Raw genomic sequence first — 11,448 nt, 5'->3', positions numbered from 1 at the left:
GGCACTGTAGCTGACAAAGATGTTGAGAATCCATTGTTTTACAAGAAGGCAATAGAGGATGTTGCCAAAGATGTGTGTACCAAAGCTATGGATCTCGAAATCTAGTCTATGCACTTCAATTCGATTTGGGATCTTGTAGATCAACCAGATAGGGTTAAACCTATAGGTTGCAAATGGATCTACAAGAGAAAATGGGGTGCTGATGTGAAGGTGCAAACCTTTAAGGTTAGGCTTGTGGCAAAGGGTTATACCTAAGTTGAGGGAGTTGACTATACGGAGACTTCCTCACCTGTTACCATGTTAAATCTATTTAGATTCTCCTATTCATTACCTCATATTATGACTATGAGATTTGGCAAATGAACGTCAAGACTGCTTTTTTGAATGGCTCTTGAGGAGACCATTTATATGGAGCAGCCTGAGGGATTCATAACCCAAGGTCAAGAGCAAAATGTTTACAAGCTTAATCAGTCCATTTATGGATTGAAGTAAGCTTCTCGATCTTGGAATTTAAGATTTGATACTACGATTAATTCTTATGGCTTTGATCAGAATGTTGATAAGCCTTGTGTTTACAAGAGAATCATCAATACTTTAGTAGTTTTTCTAGTATTGTATGCAGGCAATATCCTACTCATTAGGAATGATGTAGGTTTACTGACTAAAATTAAGAATTGGCTAGTGACCCAATTCTAAATGAAAGTTTAGGTGAGGCGCAATTTGTTCTAGGCATCAGATCTTTAAAGATCGAAAGAACAAAATGCTAGCTCTATCTTAGGCATCATACATTGACAAGATGCTTGACAAATTTTTGATGCAAAACTCCAAGAGAGGTTTACTCCCTTTCAGGCATGGAGTTATATTATCTAAGAAACAGTGTCCTAAGACATGTAAAAAAGTTAAGGAAATGAGACGGATCCCCTATGCGTCTGCTGTTGGTAGCCTGTATGCAATGTTATGTACTAGACCTGACATCTGCTATGTAGTGGGGATAGTCCGTAGATATTAATCTAATCCAGGATTTGATCATTGGACCACCGTAAAAAAACATCCTTAAGTAGCTAGGGAGAACAAGGGACTACATGTTCGTATATGGTTCTAAAGATTTGATCCTTACAAAATACACGGACTCTGATTTCCAGACTGATAAAGATTCTAGGAAATCCACATCAAGATTAGTGTTCACTCTTAATGGAGGAGCACCAAGCAGGGGTGCATTGCTGACTCCACTATAGAGGCTGAGTACATAGCGGCTTGTGAAACTGCTAAGGAAGCTGTGTGGCTCAGGAAATTTCTAACTAATCTAGAAGTGGTTCCAAACATGTCAAACACAACACTCTTTATTGTGATAATAGTGGTGTTGTGGCTAATTTCCGAGAGCCTAGGAGTCATAAGCATAGGAAACACATAGAATGGAAGTATCATCTCATCCGAGAGATTGTGCGTCGAGGGGAAGTGATCGTCATGCAGATAGATTCAAAGCACAACATTGCTGATCCATTTACAAAGGCCCACACGGCTAAGGTGTTTGAGGGTCACATGCAGGGTCTACGGGACAGACCACATCTAGTTTAGGGCCAGTTAGAGATTTGGGCACGTATTATGCCTTAGTTTATTAATTTTAAAAGCATATCTTCTTGTATGTTTACTGTAAACTCTGTATTCAATAATTAATGGAATTTGGTCGATCCGCTTCTCTCAAGATTCTCCTTATACGAGTTTCTTCATTTGTCACTTTCATTAACCTTGAAACCTTTAGATAGGATTAGGTTATCAAACCTTTTATGTAATTACTTAGGAGCTTTTTCATACCATAGAGAGATTTATCTAGCTTACAAACCTTATTTTCTTGACCATGGACTATAAAGCCCTCAGGTTGTTCCATATAAATCTCTTCTTCAAGTTCACCATTTAGGAAGGCGGTCTTTACATCCATCTGATGTATCTTAATGTTATAAAGGACGGTAAGAGAAAACATAACACAGATTGAGGTAATTCTAGTGATAGGGGAGAAGGTGTCAGAAAAATCTATGTTTTATCTTTGTTTAAAGCCCTTTGCCACTAACGTGGGTTTAAAGTTGTCAATTGTTCCATCATGTCTAAGCTTCTTCCTTAGGATCCATTTGCACCCTATTTCCTTGCAACCTGGGGGAAGGTCTGTTAAGTGCCAAGTCCTATTTGACTCAAGAGAGTTCATCTCAACATTTGTAGCTTTTTGCCAAAAATTGGCATCTACAAAGGACAGGGCAACTTTTAGGTCTTTCGGATCTTCTTTTACATTATAAGTCTATAAGTCATCCCCAAAAACCTTGGCGATTCTAATTCTTTTGCTTCTTCTAAATTTTGGGTCTGCTTCCTCTGTAGAGATAGAATTTCTAATTAGGGTTAGACTACTAGATCCCGAGCCCCCACTATCTCTCGATTTAAAAGGAAATCTATCTTAAAAAAAGTCAACATCATTTAACTTAATGATCAGTTGGTTTACTAAGTCATAGAACCTATAGGCTTTATTATTTATGGCATAACCTATAAAGACACACTCATAGGCTCTACTAGCAAGCTTTCTTCTTTTAGGGTCTGGAATTCTTACTAAAGCTAGACATCCCCAGGTTCTAAAGTATGACAAGTTTGGTTTCTTATTCTTAAGGACTTCGTAAGGTGAAGTTGGATTTTTAGACTTTGGTATTCTATTTAGGACATAACACACGGTAAGGATGATTTCACCCCACCAATAAGACGCGACTCTTGAACTAAGTAAAATAGCACTACTAGCTCAACTGAAGTTCTATTTTTGCTTTCGATTTTTCCGTTCATTTCAAGAGAGTAAGATGTAGTCTTTTTGTGTATTATTCCATGTGAATTAAAGAACTCAATAAAGTTGTTTGAGCCGTACTCAATTTCCCTATCACTATGAAGTCTTTTAACCTTTATGTTAAATTAATTTTCTACTTTAGTTACAAACAATTTGAAAGCATCAAACATATCACTTTTGTTTTCGACAAATATACAAAAGTGAAATTAGAGTAATCATCAATAAAAGTAATAAAATATCTCTTATTGTTCTTATTCAAGATGCCATCAAATTCACATAAGTCAAAATGAATTAAATCTAGAGGCTCAGATACCCTAAGTACTGATTTATACAGAGTTTTAGTTATTTTAATCTGACTACAATACTCGCATTTATTAAAATCGTTCATGGATAACTTAGGTATCATTTCCAAACTAATCATGTTACTAATTAATTTCTTATTAACATGACAACGTTTAGCATGCCAAACATTCAAAGAACACAGCATATACAAAGAAACATTTAATCTGAACATTCCTTCAGTTGCATAACCCTTTCCTATGAATATATTATTCCTAGTAAGGGTATATAAATCTACCCCTATAGTTTGAGTAAATTCGACCTTATTGAGGAGATAGCCCGAGACCAAGTTCTTTCTTATCTCCAGAGTGTGCAAAATATCCTTCAACGTGAGGGTCTTCCTAGAGGTAAACTTTAGCTCCACGTCGCCGGTTCTAATAACTTTTGTTGAGTGGTGATCCCCCAACAGAATATTCTTATCCTTAGTTTTAATATAAGTTTTAAAGAGACCAAGGTCGTGACAAACATGGTGCGCAGTGCTAGTGTCTATCCACCACTCCTTAGAACCACCAATCACATTTACTTTTATGACCATGGCAACTAACAGTTCTTCTATCAGGTTTACCTGACAAGCAAGATGACGCCTATTCCTATAGTTTATAGCCATGTGTCCAGGTTTATTACAGTTAAAACAAAGGAATTGTACCATTTCTCCTGGGGGGTTTCTGCTTCTTCTGGTTGTTCTGGTTATTGGAACTACAGTTCTAACCTTTCCTCTTGGTTCCTTAGGACTTCTGGTCAATTTTTATCAGAAGAGGCGAATCTCCCAGGAACGATGTTCACCTCCTCACTCTAGTCCTGTTTTCAGCCTTTCTGCTCAATCCTTAGTCGAGTGATAAAACTCTTTAAGGAAAACCCCTTGGTTCTATGCCTCAAGGTGTTTTTGAAATCCTTTCACAAGAGGGACAGTTTGTCAATAATAACGACAATTTGGAATTGTTCGTCTAGGGGCATACCTTCAGTTATTATTTCATGGGCTATCTTCAGCAATTCATGGGGTTGAGCTTTTGCTCATGGAGCTAAATTTGCCATTCGTCATTTGGAACTTAAGGTAATAACTGACGACATAATTTTTGGATCCGGCCTCCTCGATATTGTACTTCTTTTGCAGAGCGTCCCAAAACATAAAATCTTTTTCTTCCCCATTAGCAGCGTCTTTTATTTGTTGTCTAGTCAAATCTTTTTTTGAGACGGTTGGCTTCTCCTTGGTACAAACATCAGCCACCTTATGGACTGTAATAAAAAAAAATAGCATCTTTTACTTCCACCATTTAAAGTTCACTCCTTTGAATCAGAACGGATGGTTGAGGTTGGAGGTCATTATGTCGTTCTGACTTGAAAGAGCCATGACAGAATCGGCAGATGAAACGTCTTAAAATTGTTGGTTCCAGCTACCCTCGGACGGTCAAATTTGATAGTAGAGAATAGTCACAAACGGCAGTCGTCAGAAATATGGGACCTGCAAAATAGAAACTTGTTATAGGCTGAGTTGCGACTCTCGCTTGCAATTCTTCAGATGTGCCACGTTGTCCTCAGGATAAAATAGCCTAGAAAACTGTCTCAATCGAAAATGCACAATACTCGACCGGAAAACTATCCAATTGACTTGCAAAAAATGATCTCCTCACTCCCTCTAAAATATGGATACCCTTAGGGTCCAAACCCAAGGTTCAAGATGGGAGTATAAGAAGGAGACTCCTTTTTCAAAAATAATCAATGTGGGATTCCCAACCAAAAGTTTTTTCCTTTTCTTTTAAAACTTGAATTTTCACCTAACATAATACAATTGGTTATTCATGCTATAATCACTAATAACCAAAGTGCCTTTATCCCCAAATTATCCCCTATAATCCCCTATAATCACTAATATTCATGCTACAATTGATTTTTTAAGTTTGTATTTATCTATTCTGTATATAAAGTTTCAAAATGAAAAATATTTAAGTGCATTTCGGGCTGTACAGATTTTCGTGCATCCCACCAAATGGCCCAATCACAATTTGTCATGTGGCAAAGTATTCTTTTTTTAAAATATTTTATTTATTTATTTTTGTATGTTGGTGAAGAAAGAAGATGCATAAAGATGAATGTATCCTAAGTGTCAAAAGTTCAGAAAAATGGATCTATATAGTCCATAAACTCCTTTGTTGATTACTCATCCATTTCAAGAGCATTAACACTAGCTTTATATACTGCAAATAAAATCTATTCCAGCTAAACAAGAAATTGAGGCTAACAATTAATTATTATAAAAAGTATGATGTCAACGATTAATTAATATATATTAAATATGGAGTTTATTTTAGTAATAATATGTAGTTAATTAAAGAGTACTAGTAGCTTCGATTTAGCTCATTTTCCCTAGGGTTTTCCACCGTGGGCCGCCGCTTTCAGTCAACGCGGGCGTCCTCGCAGGGGTGGGCTTCCGCCGATCATTTTCTTTGGTGTTTGCAACTAGTTTCTTGGGTTCTTCTCCGATCTTCTTGTGGGTTCGTTCGAATGGGTCTAGATTTGGTCCGTTTTGTTGGCAGATGATGAGGAGTTATCAGCCGAGTCATTCGAGGTATGGACGGTGTTGGGTTGGCAGATGGTGAGTTATCTGGGTTTTTGGCAGACAGTTTTCAGTCAGTGACGGTGAGGGTTTGTTTGTCTACGGTGATTGTCTGATGAAATTTGGCAGCCAATTTTAGATCTTAGGTTCGGGCATTGATAGTTTTGAGGTTTTAGTGGGTGATGATGGTGTGGAAGTGGTCGCCTTTAAGACTGAAGGAGAAGAATGGAGGTCGAGTTGTTCGTCAACCCTTTCGTCTACTTAGACTAGAGATCGATTTGGGATTAGGTTCTCGTTCTTCAGAGGTAAAGGATTTTGGGTTGTCTGATGGTCGTTCTGAGGAAGGTGAAGGGTTCGGTATGAGGAGTGTTGGGTTGCAGAAGCCTCTATCATCTGACCTAGAACCAGAAGAAATTCAGGTTGTGAGGGATAAGCCGAGCGAGCTGGGTATTGGGTCAGCTGGTGTGCAAGAAGATTTGGGCTCGTGTAAAGTGGGGGCCCAAGAAGTAAAAGGTGTGTCTGAGAGCCTAGAGGGTGTTGGGGGTTCGGATGAAAATCGGGTTGTGACGGGGGTTGGTTTGGGCCTTGAGGGAGATGGGGTGAGCGAGTCTGTTGGGAGTGGGTTGAGGCTGAGTGAAGGGAGTGGACTGGTGCAAAGGGATCTGGGGAAAGGGTCGAAAGGCATGAGGGCATCAGTGGGTGGGTCGCGTGGTGCTGGGCCAGAGTTGGAAGGCACAGCGTGCAGAAGTCAGGCAGTGAAGAGGTTTCTCGAGCTGGGCTTTGTGGAAGTGAGGGTCGTTCGGAGGACACACGGGGTTTTCTGTGCGGGAGGAGGAGGGGTGTGGTTCTAGTGGTTTGAGTTCCAGCGCGAAAGAGGAAAAATTCATGGGCCGCCCTATGTGGGTCTATGTTGAGGGGTAATTTAGAGTTCATTCCCCCATTGGTTGAAATGATAAAGTTATTGTTAAACCTTGTGAGAAGATTATTGATGAGGGTTTTTGTTTGTGGGAGAAATATTTGGTTGGTCAGTTTGTGGATGCCAAACTCCCGTAATCTGTTATTTGTCGACTTATTCAGAGAATTTGGGGACGTGTAAAGATGCCAACTATTACTTTGTTGGAGAACGGTTTGATTATCTTTAAATTTAAGAAGGTGGAGTCACAGGATTGAGTGTTGAAGAATGGTCCGTGGCACTTGGGTGGCAAGCCCATCTTATTACGACAGTGGTCCCCAGGTATTGTTCCTAAAACCTTTATTTTTTATTCTATTCCTATCTGGATTAAACTTGAGCGTGTTCCCCTGGAGTTGTGGACGGATAGGGGTTAGCAGTGGTAGCTAGTGTCGTGGGTAAACCTGTCTCTTTTGATGTTGCAACAAGAGAGCGGCAACGGTTATCGTATGCGAGGGTTTGTGTTCAGGTGGATGGTGATTCGTTAATGCCCCCTTCAGTCACTTTTAGAATGCAGGGCTAGGAGTTTATTGGATGGGAATAAGGGCACGGGGTGTGCTGACGAGTTTACTATGGTTAGTCGTCGTAGGCGTGACAGAGGAGGTGTGGGGCATAGGAGTGGAAGTGGATGACCGGGTTCGGTGCTCTTGAGGAGTAGAGTAGTTTATGGGTCCCCTGGAATTACGGGGTTTGTAAAGCATGTTGATGATCATAATGAGTTTGATGTTTTGTATGATAAGGGGGAGACTTGTTGGCTTTGGCCCTAGTGCTGGCAGATTCTGATCCATTGTCTATTATGGATGGGATGTTCGGGAGTTCGGGTAAAGGCCTAGTAGAAGGTGGTAGGTGCGATTTCTTGCAAGGTTCATGATTTATTGTTCCTAGAATGTTAGGGGGTTAAATGACCCTGTCAAGTGTAGGGTGATGGCAGACTTTCTGGTTTCCTCTTCTATTACTTTCTACTGTTTGCTTGAGACGAGGGTTCGTTGCGAGAATTTTGATATGGTGATGGGTAGGTTTGGTGATGCTTGGAGTTGTGTGTGTAGCTTCAGTGTGCGGGGAGTTGGGAGGATCTGAGTGATGTGGCGGAAAAGTGTCTATGATTTTTCTACTGATGTCAGTAGGGAACAATTTATTTCTAAAACCTTAGTGGATATTGTATCTAGTGCTTGGGTACATATTGGTGCTGTGTATGCGTCTAATCATGCGAGCGAGAGGAGGAACTTGTGGTCTCAATCGAGTGATGTGTGTGTCACATGGCAGCTTCCTGAAGTTGCTTTGGGGGATTTTAATGCTATTTATAGTAGTTCGGAAGATTTTGGTGGTTGCCCTGGCTTGAGGGAGATGGAGGAGTTTGATGAGGCATTATTGGAGGCAGATCTGATTGAGTTGGGTATGACAGGTAACTGGTTTACTTTGACTAGTAGACTTCAGGGGAATGGTAACTTGCACCGGTTGGATCGATGCTTGTATAATGAGGCGTGGAAGGTAACTTTTCCATATTTGGAGGTTAAGGTTAGTCAGTGGGGGATTTCTGATCATAGCCCTCTCCTGGTTTCTACAGGGGAGACAAAGAGTAGGCCGCCTCCTACGTTTCGTTATTTTTCTCATCGGGCGGAGGCTGAGGGTTTTACTGATACTATCAGGTCAGTGTGGAGAAGGTCTAAGGTTGTGTCTCCTATGGTTAGCTTTATGCGAAATTTGAAGGCAGTGAAGCAGGTTTTTCGTGCACCATTTGTTAGGTGTATCTCTGTGTTAGCTAATGAGGTGCGGGTGGCTAGGCAGGATATGAAGGCTACTCAGGCTGAGGTAGAAAGGGACCCTACTTCAGAGTCGGTGTGTGCGAAGGCGGCTTGGGCCACTGAGGTGTTCTGGTTAGTGGCGAGATTAGAGGAGGCGTCGCTCCGGCAGAAGGCCAGGGTGAGGTGGTTGGAGTTAAGTGATATGAACACAACTTTTTTTCATTGTTGTGTTCATTCTCGTCGCATTTGTAGTGGTTTGTTTACGGTCGTGGATGCTGGGAGGACTCGCCAGACGATGCATGACAAGGTGGCCGTAGATTTCTTTCAGGGTTGTTTAGGGTCTTAGCCTATGGGGTATAGGGATCTTACTGCCCGAATTATGGATATTGTGTAGTTCAGCTGGTCCGAGGAGGGGGTAGAGGCGCTTGGTCGGCCATTAATTCGGGTGGAGATTCAGAAGGATTTATTCTCGATGAAGTCTGAGAAGGCTCTTGGGCCTAATAGGTATTCAGTGGATTTTTACAGAGCTGCTTGGAGTGTGGTTGGGGATGATTTCTGTGACGTTGTGCTGAATTTTTTTAGACCTGTTACCTGCTTGGTGGAGTTAATTCTACTGCTATTACTCTTATCCCAAAGAGGCGAGGAGCTAAATGTATGGAGAAGTTTCATCCTATTTCTTATTGCAATGTTGTGTATGAGTGTATCTCGAGGATCTTGGCTAAAAGATTGCAATTGTGGTTGCCTGCTTTCATCAGTGGCAACCAGTCTGCGTTTGTTCTGGGTAGGTCAATTTTCGACAACATTTTATTGTGCATTGTCTGCGTTTGTTCTAGGTAGGAGGGAATTCGCATTGTATGTTGAAGGTAGATCTTCAGAAGGCGTACGATTCGATAAATTGGGATTTTCTATTTGGTATGTTGTTGGCTATAGGTACGCCCCTTCAGTTTGTTAGTTGGGTGAGAGCTTGTGTTATTTCGCCTAAGTTCTCTGTAATGATTAATGGTTCCCTTGAAGGGTTTTTTCCTAGTAGGAAGGGGTTGAGGCAGATGGATCCGTTGTCTTCTTTTTTGTTTGTGATGGTGATGGAGGTTTTGTCTAGGTTGTTGAATAAACCTCCTGTGTGGTTTAGGTTCCATGATCGGTGTGAGCGTATGGGCCTGATATTAGAAGTTGGGCAGCACGGTCCCTCTCCTATGTTGGGAGGTTGCAGCTTGTTAGGTCTATTTTACAGTCCTTTTAGGTTTTTTGGTGTAGAATCTTCGTATTGCTTGCGTGTGTAACTCATGAGATTGATCGTCTATTACGTAGTTATTTATGGAAGGGTAGTGTGATGAGTCGGGGTGGTGCACGGGTGGCGTGGGATTAGGTGTGCTTGCCATTGGAAGAAGGGGGGTTGGGTGTGAAGCATGTTGCCTCTTGGAACCAGGCTGCTATTATGAAGTTGCTCTGGCTTCTCTTAATTAAATCAGGATCATTATGGATGGAATGGGTGGAGGCGTATGTTTTGCGTGGGCAGTTTTTATGGGCTGTTCGGAGTGAGGTTGGGTGGTCTTGGTGCTTGAGGACTATCTTGCATAGTAGAGATAGATTCAAGCATATGGTTCATTTGATAGTCAGCGATGGTTAGTCTTGTTTTGTTTTGTGGGATCCTTGGCTGCCGGGGGTACAATTTTGGATTCATACGGGTCTATGGTGGTTTATAAAGTAGGGAGTAGTTTAGAGGCACGGTTGTTGGAGTTCATGGATGGTGAGGGAGGTTGGAGGTGAACCACAATGTCTTAGGAGCTGCTTGAGATTTGGGATCTTATTCAAGCAGTGGGCCTAGGGTAAAGGGGGAGGATTATTGGGTTTGGGTGTCGGATACTAGTGGTCGGTTTTCTATCGCTAGTGCGTGGGAGAATTTGCGTCCTCGTCGTCCTAGGGTGTCTTGGGCTAGTATTTTGTGGGCGGGGGTTGTATTCAGCGTCACTCCTTCTACGCGTGGTTAGTTGTGAGGGACAGATTGGGTACGCGGGATNGGGGTTGTATTCAGCGTCACTCCTTCTACGCGTGGTTAGTTGTGAGGGACAGATTGGGTACGCGGGATTGGTTGAGGAGTTAGGAAGTGTTGTCAAAGGGGGGGTGTCTTCTGTGTGGGGGAGGTGTGGAGTCGCGGGATCATTTATTTTTTAAGTGTGGGTTTGGGAGAGAGGTGTGGGCTGGGATATTGCGTCAGTTGGGTTCGTCGCATCGGGTGGCAGGTTGGGATGTAGAGTTGAGTTAGTTGTGCTGAGTGGGGTCAGGTAAGAGGGTACGTAATAAGTTGTTCCGTGTTTTCTGGTGTGCTTCCATATACTACATCTGGCAAAAGCGTAATTGGCGACTGCATGGAGGTCGACCGAGGTCGGTGTTAGCTCTGGTTCACCTTATGATTTCTATGGTTTGTGCTCGTGCTGCTTCCTGGCGGGTTGACCTTCTTGGTCTTTTCTAGTGTGTTTACAGATGTTTTTTTCTTTTTGATCTTTACGTTGTTCTTTGTTTTGTTGTTGTCCCTAGTGTCTTTATTTTTATGTGTTGGTTTTGTTCTAGTCTTATTTTGTAGGCTTTATTTTGATTTGTTTGCCCTATCTTTGCTTGTGCTTTATTACTTTGATGCCTTGATCCCGGGCTATGGGATCTCGTTGTTGTTGTATAATAATATCACCTATTCTACAAAATATGTAGTTAATTAGATTATTTTCTTTTTACTAACAATTAAATTATTATAGCTAATATTATTTCAAACAATTTGATTGTACATGTAAATGCTATTTGGGTTAAGCTTGCTTTTTTTTTTTTTTTTAATATCTTATTGCTTCATCTCTGAAATTGAGTAATCAATTTAGCTTTCAACAAAGTAATAAATGCTTGTATGTCTTTTTACCTAATTATTTCTACTTTTAAAATTTTAATATTTTAACGTTTATCTTTTCTAAAATGTAAAGTCTTCAAGAATTGTAATCTTAAAAAGTGATTTAAAGAAAAGAAATCCCATATTTGACATCTACATTTATTTTTTACAATCTAATAATATTTA

Source organism: Benincasa hispida, chromosome 2 (assembly GCF_009727055.1).
Source record: "Benincasa hispida cultivar B227 chromosome 2, ASM972705v1, whole genome shotgun sequence".
NCBI classification, from domain to species: domain Eukaryota; kingdom Viridiplantae; phylum Streptophyta; class Magnoliopsida; order Cucurbitales; family Cucurbitaceae; genus Benincasa; species Benincasa hispida.
The sequence above is the reverse complement of the archived record's forward strand: the minus strand, read 5'-3'. Positions refer to the sequence as shown.